The sequence below is a fragment of the Protopterus annectens genome, chromosome 11.part0 (genome assembly GCF_019279795.1).
Source record: "Protopterus annectens isolate FY-2018-M chromosome 11.part0, PAN1.0, whole genome shotgun sequence".
NCBI lineage: Eukaryota > Metazoa > Chordata > Ceratodontiformes > Protopteridae > Protopterus > Protopterus annectens.
Genome location: NC_056745.1, coordinates 1,565,399,069 through 1,565,418,080, shown reverse-complemented (window position 1 = coordinate 1,565,418,080; position 19,012 = coordinate 1,565,399,069). Strand labels below are relative to the sequence as shown.

Sequence of the window (19,012 nt, the reverse complement as noted above, 5' to 3'; positions counted from 1 at the left end):
TTTCACACCGAACAATCTGTTGCTAATGAGGGTGGAGTGGGGGTGGGGTTGGGGTGTACATGGCTAATAACACTTGTTCACATGGTGCTAAATCTGCTTGGACAATTCTGCCTTCATTAACCAATCTTGTCCCCATCCCTTTTTGGTTGGAGGAAAGACTATTGAAAATTACTTTTACTTTGCTTTCTTTGACTTTGTTAGAAACTGGAAAATGGTGGAGAAATGAAATTTTTCTTATGGGAAGGAGAGGTTATTTTGTAGCCTGGGAAAGCTTTTTTGACCACTGACAGCAAGTCATTTTGATTAACTACGAATGAATTATCCAAGTAACTATGTCTGTGTGTAGAAGCTGGTCCATTGTCCATAACATACTGTTACCACATTAGGTGTAGTTGATTTCTAATATCTCTCTTGCTGTGTCTCTCTCTCCATTTCTAACCTTAACTGCTTTAATGCATCACGAAGACTGGCAGACGAGGGTTGATTGGTCAGTTCCAGTGTTTCTATTTTACTTTAGTTCTTGTGGTGTTTAAACCCAGAGTTTACGCAGGTTTGCGCTTGTTGTGTCACGCACCGCTGCTGCGCCGTTTTAACCCTTTGCAAAGTATTTCAGCTGTATTTCTTTCCTGTAACAGCAATCTTGTGTAAGTGAGGCCCTCCCTTGCAGCTACTGTATTGATTTTATCCAGACTACTCGCACCAGTAGGTACTCTCCTCAGATAGTAACCACTCTAATATTCCGGACCTCTCTCCCACAGATTCTGACTACCATGGATGGACAGTTTCCTATGGTTTCTCCTGCTAGTCTGGTTGATATGGGCATCTTGAGATGGTGTACCAACTGCCTCATGTACATGGACAGCCCTGTACTACAACTACTACTTAGAAACATAATATGTGAGAGTTGCAATTACATTAAGAACCTAGAATCCTTACTGTCTCAGTTACAAGCCACTATATCTGGCACCGAGAAGGTTGTCTCCTCAAACACTACAAACACCACACCTCTAACACCACCCACTCTTGTACAACACACACCTACATATACAGAGGTTCTCAAAAATACCTAAACAAAAGATACCACTGAAGCAAAAACACACACACATCACAACCCACGGCACCAAGCACCACACGTAGTACACATGCCTGTTTCTCACAGCCTCTAAGGCCCAACCACAAACCCAACATACTAGTCATAGGAGACTCTCATGAGGCACACAGATGTGCTCCTCACCTGACTAGACATGGAGAAAGTCTTGGTAAGTTGCTTGTCAGGTGCCGTAATCTGCCATATGCACACACTCAAGTCTCAACAGATACTGTTATGACTCTGTCATAGTCCATGCTGGTGTGAATGACTTGAGACATACCTCTCTGGGCTATAAGGCAAGACATGATCCAGCTCTCTCTGAATGTGTGCCCCAGGCAGGTATGTCCCTAGCCTTGAGCATCATCCTACCGTCACCCAGAATAATGCCTCAGTACAAACCGAAAATGATTGACTTTAACAATTGGCTTAGTTTCTGGTGTCATTCCAAGGGGATCCAGTACCTGACAGCCTGGGGAGGACATGATTGACGGACCACAATGCTTTGCAAGAGATGACCTTCATCTGTCTCCCCTGGGCTTCAGGCTTCTGACAAAGGCTCTTGCCTCCCCCCCTAGTGCCTTTTTTTAGGCAAAGTCATGAGCACGAAATTACCAATGTGAAAAATTCTAAATGAAATTTGAAGGTCATGCTGCTAAACATTAGGAGTCTTAGCATGAAACTGCACTCATTGCAAGCATTCCTCACTCTGGAGGATGCTGATATTTGTGCAGTCACTGAAACCTGGATGTTCATCATGTTTCCCTGTTGCAGTCATGGCTGTAGGGTTCTCCCCTGCCGGCAGGCAGCCCCAGGTCGGCCAGAATCCCAAAGTCTGGGTCCGGCGTCAGCTGTTCAACCATGCTCCCTGACGTCAGAGCGCCAGGAGTACAAAGCTGACAGCCGACGCCATCTTCTTCAGTCTTTCTTGCCGTGCGGTGATAGCAGTTCGCATTTGCCGGTCGGCGGACTCCTGACCAATTTTACTGATATACTTTGGTCCGAAGACTTTCTTCTCCACTCAAAGCTAAGTACCCCGTTGGGGAAACTTTTTTCTTGCTCCACTCCAATGTCAGAAGATGTTAATAATTGTATTTCATGTGGGAAGCAAATACCTCATAAGGATTTTCATTCTTACTGTATTCCTTGCTTGGGCCCTGACCACAACGTAGCTAGTTGTCTGTTTTGTACTCGATTCAATCAACATACAATTAAGAGAAGGTACGATTTTGCTTTTCATTACTTCGGTAGGCGTTTTATCAATGTCGTCTGATACGGTCCTGGCTACCGGAGTTCATAAACGTCGCAAGGATAAAGACAGGCCTCCGAGGTCCAAATCTGATGATAGCGCACAAGCGGAGCCAGCTTCAGGTTCGGCCGTCATCAGTGAGGCGCTTTTGCAGCCCCTGTCGGCCATTTCAGAACAGACTGCCGAAACGGACTCTCATGAGGAGCCAACCAGGCCTTTAAATATTTCTGTTGCAGGACCTTCGGACAATGCTCCTTCAGATGGGTCCGGAGCCGCTGTGCAGGTACCGGCTTCCGAAGGGGTTTTCAGGCCTACTCAGCTTCTAATAAAGGCAAAGCCAAAGACTCCTTCAAAATCTAAGACTTTTACACAGGCTTCTTCTGAACCGGCTCCCAAGTCACAAACAGTTACTCAAGATGGCGGAGGATTTACTTACTATGATTAGGGGTTCTCATACCCCTCCAGACAAAAGGCCAAGGCAGGATGTTTCTTATGATTCCTCTGATCAGGCTTCTGTTTCCTCAGTTTCTTCTTCTGATCAGGAATATTCTTTCCCTCCTTATGAGGATTCTGATGCTGAAGAATCCATTCCTTCAGCTTCTCCCCCTGAGGATTTCTCTTTTGGGGAAACTTTGCATGAAATGAGGGAACATTTCCACTGGGAAGGACAGGAGTATTCGGAATCTAAGAAAAGGCTGAGGGAATTTCTTCTTCTTCCCCAACATAGACCCCTGGCTATTCCTCCTGTTTTGGATATTGTGGATGATGCCTTTTCGGAGGCTAACTTAACCCCTTACTCTTTTCCTCCTGCTCCTGTGAAGCCTGATAGATATTACAGGGTTCCTGATTCCCATCAGTTTTTATACAAGAACCCTTCTGATGACCCTGAAACCATTTCTCAGGGTCCTAAAGGAGCTAAGGCCGCTTCTGCCAAAAATCCTACTCCTACTGAAAAGGATTCTCGATCCTTAGAAAGATGGGGCAAAAAGGTGTACACTTCTGCTACTTTGTCCATTAGGGCTTTAAACTGTCAGTTTCATATGTTTAAATACCAGCAATTTCTATTATCTGTCTTAAAACAAAAGCTTACTTCCATTTCTGCCTGTGCAGAGGATAAGGAATTACGTGACTTATTGCATGCCACTGAACAGGTTGGGAAGCATGGTTTTCACTGTGGATTTGATGCCTTGGAGGCTTCTTGTAGGGCTGCGGCCTCTGGCACAGTCATTAGAAGGCATGCATGGCTAAAGGAACAAAATTTACCTGAATAGGTAAAGGCAAAATTATTGGATGCTCCTGTTCAGCCTAATGTTTTGTTTGGATCGAAAGCTGAAGAGGTGATTAAAAAGATGGAGGATAAGGCAAAATCAATGCAGACAGTTAAAGATTTCTGACAAGTACAGCCTCCTAGATTTAGCAGGAATTGGCCTTCAAAAAATTGGTCCTTTCCCACTTCAGACAGGCCTCAGAGGGGTAGATATAGACGTTCCAGAGGGAGGCCTCAATCACAAGCTGCTTATAGTCCAAGACAGTGGACTGCTTCCACCCCTAGGGGAGGAGAGGACAAGTCACAATCTCAAAGGAAACAAACTCAATGACTCCCTCTGTGGGGCTACAGGAACTTCTTCCCTGGAAGCCACTCTCGGAGGAAAACTCTCTCTTTATCAAAATTGGACTCGAATAACCCAAGACAAATGGGTTTTGGATGTGGTTTTAGGAGGTTACAAATTCCATTTTCATACCTTGCCAAGGCCAAGCGGATGGCCAGACCTTCCAAAACATCAATGGACGGAGGCCTTAAACCAGGTGGAAGCTCTTTTGGCTATGAATGCCATAGAACTGGTTCCTCTTTCAGAGATGGGAAAAGGGTTTTATTCAAGGCTCTTTCTAGTCCCAAGGAAGCAAGACTCATGGAGACCCATTCTGGATCTGTCGGTCTTGAACACCTTTCTAGAGATTCCAAAATTCAAGATGCTTACTCTACAGCAGCTACTTCCAATGCTGTCCAAAAATGCATGAATGGTAACTTTGGATTTAAAGGAGGCATATTTACACATTCCCATCAGGCAGGATAGCAGAAAATACCTTGGGTTCAAAGCCGGACCGAGGCACTTTCAATTCTCTGCGCTGCCCTTTGGATTATCTACTGCGCCCAGGGTCTTCACCAAATGCTTTGCTCCAGTAGTAGCTTACTGCAGACTCGAGGGAATTCAAATTTACCCTTATCTGGACGATTGTCTAATTCAGGCAGACAGCAAGGATGTCTTACTCCAGCATCTAGAATTTGTACAGAACCTCCTCAATTTCCTGGGATTCTCTGTAAACATAAAAAAGTCAAATTTGACACCATCGCAACAGATAACTTTTCTGGGTGCACTTCTAAACACTACAGCCCAGATGGCATTTCTGACATCCGAAAAACAGTTACAGCTGGCTTCAACTTTCAGAACTTTGACAACTTTTAACTCATCTATCTGCAAGGAAATTCCTGCAGGCTTTGGGTTCCATGGCCTCCTGTATCCTTCTAGTACCATATGCAAGACTACACATGAGGAAAATACAGTGGTACCTAAAAAGTGTATGGTCTCAGCATTGCCACAGTTTAGACATACTGATCTCCGCTCTTCCTTGCCTTCAAAAGGAATTTCTTTGGTGGTCCAGGGCATGTGCTCTAAACAAAGGGAAGCCCTTCCGTCTGCCTCCTGCCTCCCAGATTCTAACCATGGACGCCTCGGATTATGCTTGGGGAGCCCATTTTCAGGGCAGTTGTTTGCAGGGCCTTTGGACAAAGGATCAGAAGCACCTGCATATCAATTTAAAGGAAATGTTAGCCGTTCAGAAAGCTCTATTGGCCTTCAAGAATCTTTTACAACCAGGACAACTGTTTGTTAGTACGGACAGACAACACCACAGTTATGTGGTACATAAACAAGCAAGGGGGGTCTCATTCCTACCCCCTTTGCAGACTAGCCATGGATCTGTGGGACACAGCTCTATCTTACAATCTGGATCTTCAGGCTCAGTTTCTACCAGGGAAACAAAACTTCCTGGCAGACAGTCTGAGCAGACATCTTTCGGATTCACACGAGTGGATGCTGGACACCAAAATATTCAAGATAACAGCAGCCTGTGGATGTCCTCACATAGACCTCTTTGCATCCCATCTCAGTCATCAGCTACAGACTTTTTGCACCAGGATTTTCCATACAGAAGCTTGGAGAGTGGACGCCCTGTCATTCAGATGGAGGAACCTCTCGGGATATGCCTTTCCACCTCTCCCTCTCCTTCCACGGGTTTTATTGAAGATAAAACAGGACAAGCCCAATATGATCATCTTGCTGGCTCCAAATTGGCCTCGGCAGTTTTGGTATCCAACTCTAAAAAACCTATGCCTGGAGCCCCCTTGGTTTTTACATCAGTCTCCGAACCTTCTGTCTCAACATCAGGGTCAGGTTCTACACTCTCATGTCAGAACTCTCAGCCTGGCGGCCTGGTTAATCCAGGGCCTTTGATTTCTTCTTTACTGCCCAAGCAGGTTATGGATGTCATTTTAGAAGCCAGACGTCCTAGCACTAGAAAATCTTATGCAGGAAAATGGAAAAGATTTTGTTCCTGGATGCAGGCTCAGGATTCTGATCCTCTTCTTCCCAACATTACTTTAATTTTACTTTACTTGACAGATCTCTTACATAAGGGTCTTTCTCTTCCATTAAAATACATGCCTCTGCTGATGTTCTTTATCTCACATTGCTGCAGTCCTTACATATGGGTAGTCCGCTGCCATCGGTCGGCCCGAATACCAAAGTATTAGGCTGACGTCGGTCATGGCGCTCAGATCTGACATCAGAGCGTCAGGGTATAAAAGCGCATGACCGACGTCATATCCTCAGTCTTTTTTGCCGCATGGTCCGATGCAGAAGCAGCGTTGCAAGTGCCGTTCGGCGTTCTGAAATTTTCGTATTCTGAGTTTCAGACCGAAACCAAGTTGGCTAAGTACCCCGTTGGGGAATATTTTTGTTTTTTCTTGCCTCAGTTAATTCCGGATGTCAGAAAAAGTGAATAATTGTATTTCTTGTGGGAAACAGATACCGCATAGGGATTATCACTCTCTTTGCATTCCTTGTTTGGGACGGACCACGGCGTGAGTCGGGTGTCGGTTTTGTGCTAGGTTTAATAAGCGCACTATAAAAAGAAGGTTAGATTGTGCTAGGTTAGTCTTTGGTAAGCGGTGTAATTATAATATGCCGTCGGATCCTCCGACGCCCGCTTCCACGAAGAAGCGCAAAGACAAATCATTGAAACCTAGACAGGTTGATTCGTCCATTTCGGACGCCGGTCCTGCAGAAACTACAGTGGAGCAGGTGGATCCGGCTGAAGTTTCTGTTGAGTCTCAGGGGGAAACTTTGATTTTGCAGGATGTGGCCTCACAGGAGTCAGGTCAAGCCGAAGGGGCCTCTCAGGTTACTGTTCTCCCTTCTATGCCTAAGGTGGTTAGGCCTTCTGCTACTATTTCTAAGGTTTCTTCTAAGGGCAGGTCTGTTTTGCCTTCCTCTGGTGTCCCTCCAGGTACTTCAGGGTCTGTGCCTAAAAAGCACATGCTTAAAATGGCAGAAGATTTGATTACTTTAATTAGAGGTTCTATGCCCCCTCCTGATAAGAGGCCCAGGGTGGAGCCAGAGTTGGAGAGTTTGGATCAGGCCTCAGATAACTCAGACTCTTCTGCTGAAGATATTCAAGATTTTCCCCCTTATTCGGATTCTGATGCAGAGGATTCCACTCCTTCTGCTTCTCCTCCAGAGGATTTTTCATTTTCAGAAACTCTGCATTCCATGAGGGAGCATTTTAAGTGGGAAGGACAGGATTTCTCTGATTCACGGAAGAGGCTTAGGGAATTCTTGTTTTTGCCACAGCATAGACCCTTGGCTATACCTCCTGTTTTGGATGTTGTTCAAGATGTTTTCTCGGAGGCTTCCCTTAATCCAGATTCTTTGCCTCCTGCCAGTTAAACCGGACAGGTATTACAGGGTGCCTGAGGCTCATAAATATCTGTATAAGAGTCCTAGGGCGGACCCAGAAACTATTAGTCAGGGGCCTAAGGGTGTTAGAGCTTCTGTTGTAAAGAATCCGGTTCCTCTAGATAAGGAAGCTAGAGCTTTGGATAGATGGGGTAAGAAGGTGTATACCTCTTCTACTTTAGCAATGAGGGCTTTAAATTGCCAGTTTCATATGTTGAAATATCAGAATTTCCTCCTTTCTCAGCTAAAATCTAAAGTGGATGCTTTGGCAGAGGGCATAGAGTGTAAAGAATTGCAGGATTTAGTACATGTCTCTGAACAGGTGGGTAAGCATTCTTTGCAGTGTGGTTTTGATGCTGTACAGGCCTCTTCTAGGGTGGCTGCCACTGGTTCAGTTCTTCGTAGGCACGCCTGGCTTAAGGATCAGAATTTGTCCGAGCATGTTAAAACTAGAATTCTGGATGCCCTTTTCAGTCTGAAGTTTTGTTTGGTCCCCCTGTGGAGTCGGTTTTGAAGAAAATGGAAGACAAGGCTAAGTCCATGCAGACTGTTAAAGATTTTTTGCAGGTGCAACCTCCAAAGTTTAGTAGAAATTGGCCTACTAAGGGGTGGACCTACCCTTCTGATTCTCAGTCTAGGGGTAGATCTAGACGTGGCAGGGGCAGAGCTCACAGTACATTCAGGCCTAGAACTTGGAGTTCACCTGCACAATCTGCAGGGGAGGGCAGGGGCCAGTCCTTTCGTAAACAGGCCCAATGACCTGCATTTTCAGCTGCCAGATTCTTCTTCCCTGGCAGCTCCTTTGGGAGGAAAGTTAGCACTCTTCAAGCAAAACTGGCTTTTAGTCACCCAGGACAAATGGGTATTGGACATTATAAACCGAGGCTACAAGTTCTATTTCCATACATTGCCTCCTTTCAAAGGCATGCCAGGCGTTCCTCCTCGGCAAAGGATAGAGGCTCACAAGCAGATTTCTTTACTTCTTCAAATAGGAGCTATACAGCCAGTTCCTCTGTCAGAAGTGGGACTAGGATTTTATTCTCGCCTGTTTCTAGTACCAAAGAAAGGGAACACATGGAGACCAATTTTGGATTTATCTATCCTCAACACTTATCTGGACATTCCAAAGTTCAAAATGCTAACGTTACAACAGCTTTTACCTCTGTTGGGAAAAGATCACTGGATGGTAACTCTGGATCTCAAAGAGGCTTATCTTCATGTTCCTATCAGGCCCAGTTGCAGGAGGTACCTGCGTTTTCGGGCTGGAAATTTACATTATCAGTTCTCTGCATTGCCCTTTGGCTTATCTACTGCACCCAGAGTGTTCGCGAAGGTTCTGGCTCCAGTGATAGCCTTTTTCAGGTTAAGAGGAATACAGATTTATCCTTATTTGGACGATTGCCTGATTATTGCACAACACAAAGACGAACTTCTGCATCATCTACAGTATGTGATGGTAGTGTTAAGATGCCTAGGGTATTCTGTGAACGAAACAAAGTCCAGTCTAGTACCCTCTCAGGACATGTGCTTTCTGGGTGTGAGACTGAATACAGCTTCCCAGATGGCCTTTTTTGACCCCGGACAAACAAAGAAGCCTTTCTCTTTATTTCCATCAAATGTCTCTACAGTCCAGGCTGACTGCAAGGACAGTCCTTCAAGCCTTGGGGTTCATGGCATCTTGTATTCTGGTGCTTCCCAATGCCAAACTGCATATGAGGAAGCTTCAATGGTATCTCAAAAATGTATGGACACAACACTGCCAAGATCTAGACACTGTCATTCAGATAATACCTTGCATTCAGAAAGAATTTTTGTGGTGGGCTCAGGAATATCACCTGAACAAGGGACTCTCTGTGACCCGACCAGAGGCAAGTCAGATTCTAACGACAGATGCCTCGGACATGGCTTGGGGAGCACACCTCAATGGAAAATAGGTGCAAGACACGTGGCCTGTCAGACTTCAACATTTGCATATCAACTTGAAGGAGATGTTAGCAGTCCAATTTGCATTGATGGCTTTCAAGGATTTACTTCACCCAGGACAGGTGTTGATTCAAACAGACAACACTACTGTCATGTGGTACATCAACAAGCAAGGGGGAACCCATTCTTACCCTCTTTGCAGGCAAGCGATGATTTTGTGGGAGACTGCTCTCAGTTTACACCTCAATCTTCAGGCAAGGTTTCTACCAGGAGCACAGAACTCCTTAGCGGATGTGTTGAGCAGACAAATTGTGGATCCTCACGAGTGGAAACTGGATCCTCATGTGTTTCAAAAGTTGACAGTGTTATGGGGGACTCCAGACATAGATCTGTTCGCTTCTCCACTAAATTACCAGTTGCCAAAGTTTTGCACAAAAATGTTTCATCCCACAGCTTGGAAGGTGGATGCTCTATAATTCAGTTGGAGCAATCTTCATGTCTATGCCTTTCCACCTCTGCCTCTCATTCCCAAGGTACTCCTGAAGGCCAGAATAGACAAGCCATCCATGATTCTGATAGCGCCGGATTGGCCTCGACAGCACTGGTACCCACTACTGAGGAGTTTGGTATGGGAGCCTCCATGGCCTCTGCCTTTGATTCCGCATCTTTTGTCTCAGGAGGGCAATCACTTCCTCAATGTCAAGATTCAATCTCTGCATCTCACAGCCTGGCATATTCTGTTTTAGACCCTGGAGGGTCTCCGCTTCCGCAACAAGTTTTGAATGTTATTTTGGAGGCCAGAAGGCCTAGTACAAGGAAAGTTTACGCTGATAAATGGAGGAGATTTTTTCTTTGGAGCAAAGCGAAGGACTTTGATGTTTCCAAGCCTGATTTACGTGTTTCTCTTCAATATCTTACTGAGTTATTGGACAAGGGTTTGTCTTTCTCCTCGATAAAGGTTCATGCTGCAGCCATTTCTGCTCACTATGACTGTGACCCTCCTTTATTTTCCCATCCTTTGTTTAAGCAATTTCTTAGAGGGGCAAAGAACATAAGACCCCCACGTAGAGCTCTTACTCCTGCTTGGGATCTCAATTTTGTGTTGGAAAAGCTTACTCTACAACCTTTTGAGCCTGCAGCTACTGCCGAGTTAAAGTATTTATCATGGAAGACTGCTTTTTTGTTGGCCATTACCTCTGCAAGAAGGGTTTCTGAATTACAGGCCCTTATGGCAGTGGAACTTTTCCTGATTTTTCATAAGGATAGGGTATCTTTGCGTACTAATCCTTCCTTTATGCCTAAAGTGGTTTCTAGTGTGGCCTTGAACCAAACTATTCATTTGCCTACTTTTTATGCAAACCCTCAAAATAAAGGGGAGAAGATTTTGCATACTTTGGATATTCACAGGTAGTTATGTTATTATTTGAGCAGAACCAAGGGGTTCAGGCAGTCTCAGCAGTTGTTTGTTTCTTTTGCTTTGGGTTCTCAGGGAAAACCTGTTTCTAAACAAACTATTTCTAAATGGATTGGGTTTTGTATTTCTTTCTGTTATTCCCATCATGGTAAGGAGATTCCGGCTGGAATCAGACCTCATTCCACTAGAGCTACTGCCACTTCTACTGCCTTTCTAAGGGGGGTAGCTACAAAGATATTTTGGAAGCAGCCACTTGGAGTTCAGTACATACTTTTTCCAAGCATTACCACCTTCCTCTTTATTCTAAGTCTAGGGCTGGATTTGCCACTGCAATTTTACAGGGCATTTTAGCAGCCCCTAATGCTTTATGATTTTGCCATCCTCCCTTTACCTCTGCTTTGGGATTCTACCCATATGTAAGGACTGCAGCAATGTGAGATGAAGAACATAGTACAGTTTTGTACCTACCATAAATGTAGATGTTCAAGATCCACATTGCTGCAGTCCAATTTACTCCCTCCTTCCCTCTGTAGTTTGGCATGGTTATATGGTTTGGGTGATGGTTGTTGTTGGGCATGTTTTTGGGAAGTATCCTGTTTTGGGCTGTGGCCTTTCTTTTTAGGGCCTTCTGACATCTGGGGCAAGAAAAGACTGAGGATATGACGTCGGTCATGCGCTTTTATACCCTGACGCTCTGATGTCAGATCTGAGCGCCATGACCGACGTCAGCCTAATACTTTGGTATTCGGGCCGACCGAGGACAGCGGACTACCCATATGTAAGGACTGCATCAATGTGGATCTTCGAACATCTACATTTATGGTAGGTACAAAACTGTACATGTTAAGTTGTCTATCTCGCCTTCATTCTTGCTGGATGGGTTCGGAGCCGACCTCGGCTCCGACTCGGCCACTCTAAAAGCTCGAGAGTTGGTTCCACCGGCTCGAGGCTCCCCTTATATCCCACAATGCTAGGCAAGAGTTACCTCAGATCTCGTTTGCCGCTACAGCTTCGAGGTTGGTTGTTTCTACCGGTTCTTGGTGAGTACTATTTCTTCTTGAAATTAGTCTTTAAAAACCCCTTTAATTTAATATTTTTACTTAGTTTAGTGTAGTTTAGAAAACTTTTTATTCCCTTTCAAAAATTTCCGTTTCTTTCCTCAAGAACCTTTGGTTCTTCCCTTGGGCCTATAGGCCTTTCCTATCCCTAGGGAGTGTGTGTGTATTATTTTAGTTTAAATTACTAGTACTGCTTTTTATTATAATTAACCTGACAGGGTGTAACTAGTGTGTTTGTGTGCGTGTTTGTGTACACCTGTTCAGATAAAAATGTCTAAAGAAGCAAAGGTCTCCGGATTCAAGAAGTGTGATGCGTGCTGTCAGAAAATGTCTCTGACAGACGCTCACACTTCTTGTGTCTATTGTCTGGGGCCTTTGCACCTGCAGGACTCCTGTGCTGTGTGCCATGGCTTCAGCCCCAGGATCCTGCAGGAAAGAAAGAATAAATTGATTCTTAGAGGCTTACTCAAGCCAGAGGATTCCCTGTCTGTTTCAACAGGGAAGCCCTCTAAGGCATCTAGGTCTTCGGCTCCGGCAACTGAGCCGAGACCTAAGGTTTCTCAACCTTTGCCTTCATCGGCTCCGGCTGGAGCCGATAAGTCTCAGTCCACAGTTTCTGTGGCCCTCGGCTCGGCGGGCCGAGGTGGTAAGTTCCGTGTCGGCTCCGACCAGACCTTCGGAGCCGACAACTAGGAAGAGGTCCAGGTCACCATCTCTTGGCTCCGTTCATTCGGCTCCAGGATCTCCCCTGCTGTCTGAACGGGCCAAAGATCTCACTCCTCTAGGTCATCGAGGCTGTCTGATCATGACCTTCAGAGGGTAGTGAGTCGACTACTTAAGTCCGAGGCACTGGCCCAGATGCTTCAGAGCCCGACTCATCAGTCGATGCCTGCCCGGTCCATCAACATATTCCTCCTTCGACTCTCTTGAGCTCGGGCGGGTGTCGGAACAGAGACTGTGATTGCGGCGGAACCTATACAATTGTCTTCGGCTCCTGCGCCGGCTCCGTTTTCTTCCTTGGAAGAATCTCGGCCGGACTTCCCGTCGGCTCCGAGGGGTGAGTGGCATCGGACCCTTGTCCGACCCCCTCCCTCTCGGTGCTTGGCGCTGGTGAGTTCGGCTCCGACATCGGCCTCGAGCCATCACTGTCGGTGCCGAGGGGTTCTTAGCTTCTCGGGCGGGGACCTCTGGCTCTGCCTGACAGGGGTGCATTCGAGGTCATGCGGTGTGTTAGAGCCTGGCTCTACTCCACAGTCGGCTCCGTCCGCCTCCCTCTATGGTGCCTCAGGCTAAGTCGACTCACTCCCTCATCCCGGACCGCAGAGAGCCAGCTCCTCAGGAGCCCCTGTGGGATTTCATCCTCTTCGAGGCCTGTCCTGATTTGGCAGAAGAGCTCCCTCGGAAGAGGAAGTGTAAGAGGAAACACATTGACTCACCTGAGTCCATCACGTCAGACACAGATTTGGATGATTCTGAGGGTTCCCCGTTCCCCTTCTGAAGATGTCTCATTTGCAGACATTCTGGAGATCCTGAAACAGAGGGGAAATTGGCCAGCCCTCAACCCTTCGGAGGACGAATCTGTGTATCTTGAGGCGTTTGGCTCTCGTCCTTCCACCTCCTGGGTGTCCCCCCCCCTCGACCCCCTCATGCAGGTGGTTGCTAAGAAGGCATGGACGGCTCCTGATTCAGTGGACCCCACTCCCAGGAGACCCTCTAAGTTCATAACAGCTCCAGCAGACAAACAATTTTTAACAAAAGGAGTTTCTGTGGATGCTATGGTGGTAGCTGTTGCCACAAAGAAGGAGCTAGCTGATCCTTCAGTACCTGTCCATCCACCTAACAAGGAATCTAGGTCCATGGATAGTGCGGAAGCGGATGTTCTCCTCAGCAACATTTACCATGCGTTCGCTGAACTACCTGTGCCATTTTACTCGTCTTCAAAGGGACTTGATCAAGGAAGCGAGTGAAATGTTAAAGGATCCTACAGCTGCGGGTTTCCAAGATAAGATGAACACGCAGCTGGCTACCCTTAATTCCATAACCAACTCCTCCATGCGCCTTCTTTCTTACGCGGCTGATGGAGCGAGCAGAGCCGCAGGGACAGGTGTGGCCTTACGTAGGCATGCCTGGATGCGGCTATGCAATTTGGACCCTTTCAAGACGTCTTTCACGAACTCCCTTTTGGTGGATCATCTCACTTTGGTCCTCAAGTGAAAGAAACTTTGACTAGGTGCGAGACTGATGGCAAGACCCTTTCTGCCGCCGGAGTCCGTTTTCTACTCCTTCCAGGCCTTACCCCAAAGGCCAGAAGGGTGGAAAGATGTGGTTCCGTAAACAATCTCAAGGGACTTCGCCTGGCGCAGAGTCGTTTCCCACCAGAGGCAGAGGTGGGAATAACAATGGTAGACGCCGCCCTAGGGGCAGGGGTCCGCAGAACCAGGGCAATCGAAGCCTTCCCTGATAAGCCCTTTCAGCATCCCTGAGATGTTGCCCGACTGCCCATCTTGGAGGCAGTCGGGAAGATTGTCACTGTACCCAGAAGCCTGGCTATCCCTGACTCAAGACAAATGGGTACAGTCCATCATTACCGAAGGCTATTCTATCCCCTTTCTTCGCTTTCCAAATCAGTCAAAAAAATCCCTTCCAGATGTTCCACCCGCTCAAAGGGATCTAGCAGCTTTGGAAATTTCAAAACTGCTTGCAAAAAGAGCAATTCAGCCAGTTCCAGCAGACCAGCAAGGATCTGGAATCTACTCAAGGTTCTTTTTAGTTCCAAAGAAAACAGGGGACTGGAGACCAATTTTGGATCTCAGTGTCTTGAACAAATCAGTCAAGAAAACAAGATTTCGGATGGTCACGCTGCAATCCATCCTTCCCCTTTTGGGCAAAGGAAACTGGATGTGCTCTATAGACCTTCGGGATGCGTATTATCACATAAAGATGAACAGACGCTCCAGAAGATTCCTCCGCTTCAGGCTGGGAACCAGTCATTTTCAGTTCAGGGCCCTGCCCTTTGGTCTCACCACTGCCCCCCGGGTGTTTACCAAATGCATGGCAGTGGTAGCTTATCACCTGAGACGACAAGGATTCCAGGTGTTTCCATATTTGGATGACTGGCTCCTCACAGCTCCCACCAAGCATCTCCTTCTGATGGCCAGAGATTACACTTTTCGCGTTTGTCAAAAGCTGGGTATTTCAATAAATTGCGAAAAGTCTGTTTTGTCGCCTTGTCGTACTATTACCTACATAGGCTAAATCTAGATACGATAAACATGTCTGCAAGGCTAACACATCAGAGGATATCAGACATTCACAAATTGGTATCACTCCTTCTCAACAACAACAGAATCAAAGCCAGGTTAGTTCTAAAGGTGTTGGGAATTATGGCAGCGGCCATACCTCTCCTTCCATTAGCCAGATACCACATGTGGATCCTTCAGTGGATGCTTTTTACTCAATGGTCATACCAGGAACTTCCAATGTCTCACACCATTGTGATCACGCAAGCATGCAAAAAGCATCTCATGTGGTGGATGTCTTCCCCCCATCTCCTGTCGGGAAGACCCTTTGTTCCACCTCCTCCGGTTGCTACACTGACAACGGATGCCTCCCTGATCGGGTGGGGGGGGCATTATCAGGGCAGGACAGTCCAGGGCACATGGCAACCAAACGAATGCCACTTGCACATAAATGTTCTGGAGATGAGAGCAGTGCTTTTAGCGTTGCAAGCCCTTCAAGACTCTCTTCCCTTGGGAACAATTGCAATCCAGACAGACAATATGTCTGTAGTGTGGTACATCAACAAACAAGGCGGAACCAGATCATACCCCCTGTGTCGAGAAGCACTCAGACTGTGGCAATGGGCGATTTCTTCTCAGCGTTTTCTCCTAGCAACGCACATGCCCCGGAAGTCCAATCATATTGCAGACAAGTTGAGCAGAGCTATTCTCATGCCTCACGAGTGGTCTCTGAAAGACTCTGTAGTGAGAGAAATTTTCTCAAGTGGGGTCAGCCTTGCTGCGATCTTTTTGCTACTCCCAAAACAGCAAGTGGAGAGAATATTTCACTGTATTCGCTTTACCAGGCCAAGCCAGGAGAGACGCTCTAGTCCAAGTTTGGCCCGGGGACTTCTGTATGCATTTCCACCTTTCCCACTGATCTCTCAAGTAATACAGAAAGCTATCGCTCAGAAGGCCTCATTGATCCTCATTGCTCCTTACTGGCCTCGACAAGTGTGGTTCCCCTTTCTACATCGTTTTCTCTTGGAGCGACCGTGGAATCTGGACCTAGTTCCAGATCTTTTGATCCATCAGTCGGGTCAGTTTCATCGCTCCCTTCCCTCTCTGAACCTCACTGCTTGGTTCCTCCAGTTCCAACCTTAGCCAGGCTTCCTCAATTATCTCACTCTGTTAGAGATATATTGATAGCTTCCATAAATCTTCCACTCGAAAGATTTATTTGAGTAAGTGGAAACGCTTCTCATATTGGGCACAAGGAAAGGACATAGATCCTTTCACCGCTTCCATCCAACTAGTCCTTGATTTTCTAGCTGAACTCTTCCATGCAGGTTCATCTCCCTCTACACTTAAAGTTCAATTGGCAGCTATTTCTAACTTTCATGTGGGTATTTCTGAATCTGCCCTAATGTCCCACAAACTCTGCAAAGCCTTTTTGAAAGGAGTTTTCTTCTCAGACCTCCTATAAGAAATCCTCCTTCTCCTTGGGACCTAAATTTAGTTCTTGCTTCTTTGATTCTTCCCCTTTCGAACCTGCAGCTTCCTGTTCTTTAAAATTGTTATCATGGAAAACTCTTTTCTGGTAGCTATTACATCAGCTAGAAGAGTTTCAGAGCTTCAAGCACTCAGCTGTCGTCCTCCTTATCTTTTGTTTCATAAGGACAGAGTATCCTTACGAACTAACCCGTCCTTTTTGCCTAAAGTGGTCTTGACATCAAATCTGAATCAATCCATTGATCTACCAGTCTTTTTTCCAGAATACTCCAATAGGTCTGAACAAAAATTACACTGCCTGGATGTTCACCGTCAATTGAGGTACTACTTGGATAGAACTAAACAGTTCAGAAAATCTGATCAGCTGTTTGTCTCCTATGCGGAGAGCAGAAAGGGACTTTCAGTTTCAAAGGTATCTTTATCTAGATGGCTAACATCATTGATTTCCCTTGTATATGAGATTAGACATCAAAAGCTGCCTGATAAACCTAAGGCTCATTCCACCAGAGCTTTGGCTACTTCTTTAGCTTTCCAAGACAGACTGCCTATTGACACCATTTGTGCAGCGGCTACTTGGGCTACTCCTCACACTTTCATTTCTCATTATAAGTTGGATTTAGCTTCTAGGCATAGAGCTAACTTTGGTTCCACTGTTCTCAGGAGTCTGTTCCGTTAGGCCACCGGGACAAGGTGCTAGGGGCGGTCCCATCCAGCAAGAATGAAGGCGAGATAGACAACTTAACATATAGAAGTTATGTTCTTACCATAACGTTCCATGTTAGTTGTCTTCTTCTCGCCTTCTTCTTCACCCTCCTTCCCCCTGGCCTGGACAGACCTAGAGGAGTTGTGATTGTGACCTCTCTTTCTACCACCTCTTTCTTAGACATATGCTATTATGCATATTTCCTGGTTCAGGATGTAGGTCACCCTTCTTTCTTCCTGTTAGAGGTGGACTCTTTTTTACAGTTAGTCTGTTACTTTTATAAGCTGGGGTTAGCTTACAAACGAGATCTGAGGTAACTCTCGCCTAGCATTGTGGGATATAAGGGGAGCCTCGAGCCGGTGGAACCAACTCTCGAGCTTTTAGAGTGGCCGAATCGGAGCCGAGGTCGGCTCCGAACCCATCCAGCAAGAAGAAGGCGAGAAGAAGACAACTAACATGGAACGTTATGGTAAGAACATAACTTCTATTTTTCTGCTCATTATAATACAGACCCTCCCATCTTTTCCCACCAGCTCATGCGACAGTTTCTCAGAGGAGCTAAGAACTTAAGACCTCCTAGATCTCCTCCTATTCCTGCTTGGGATCTCAACTATGTTTTGGAAAAACTAACCTTGCCTCCTTTTGAACCTGCTGCTTCTTCTGACATCAAGTTTTTATCTTGGAAGACAGCCATCCTGTTAGCCCTAACCTCTGCCAGGAGGGTTTGAGAGTTACAAGCTCTAATGGCTGTGGAACCTTATAGTATTTTTCATCAAGACAGAGTATCTTTGAGGACTAATCCTACCTTCATGACTAAGGTGGTTTCCAAAGTGTCTTTAAATCAAACTATACGCTTGCCAACCTTTTTCCCCACTCCTCAAAATAAAGGGGAAAGGATCTTGCATTCCTTGGATGTACTCGGACAGCTACGTTTTTACCTGAACAGAACTAAGGAAATCAGAACAATTGATGTAATGTGATCCTATCTCGCCTACATTCTGTACTGATGGGTTCGGAGCCGATCCTCGGCTCCGACTCTGCACTCTATACTATAGAATGAAGTCTCTTATTGGCTGAGCTATCCCACATCCCAGGATGCACCACTACTGCTTCCCCAGATCTCATTTGCCGCTTCTACAGCAAAGACGTGGTCTCGGACTTGGCTGAGCTAAGTGCTTATTTCTTTAAAAAAAAAATTCTGTCAGGAATTTTTGGCTAATTTACCCAAAAGCTGTTTTAACAGCTATCGTTGTTGTGTGACTGTGTTTGACTTATTTTTTGTGGTGAAATTGTCATCCGTTTGAGGGAAAGGATCCCGTTTAAGTTAGAGGGGCCTTGCCCTTGTGCGTGGTTGTAACTTAGTGCAAGTCTTTTTGTGGTATTGTAATCTAGTTTTGGTCAAGTAATCTCATTTCTGTCAGAGGGGCCTTGTCCTCAGTGACGCTTTTATTTAAGCAAAATTTTGTTAAAGATTTTTTCTGTATTCGTGATTGGGTCAACATGTCAAAAGAGCACAGACCATCTGGTTTCAAGAAATGCTCTAAATGCAGTTACAAAATGTCCATTACGGACGATCACTCTTTGTGCGTTTATTGTTTAGGCCCTAAACATCTTCAGGAGTCATGCAGCGTTTGTCACGCTTTTTCCTCCCGTGTCCTCCAAGAGAGGAAAAACAAATTGATTTTAAAAGGGCTTATCACCCCTTCCTTTGAAGAGGCTTTATCTTCTTCCTCTTCACCTTCTAAGAAGAAGAAATCGTCGGCTCCGACCAGCCTGTCGGAATCGGCCACAAAAATCTCGGCAGGCTTCTCCATCGGCTCCATGGACTTCGGA

The 19,012-nt window shown here is 46.0% G+C and overlaps 1 protein-coding gene across 1 annotated transcript in view; it reads left to right on the top strand.

Moving 5' to 3' along the window:
• Positions 1-19,012, top strand: part of UBE2H (ubiquitin conjugating enzyme E2 H) — a 940,085-nt gene that overhangs the window by 223,695 nt on the left and 697,378 nt on the right. The window lies entirely within an intron of this gene.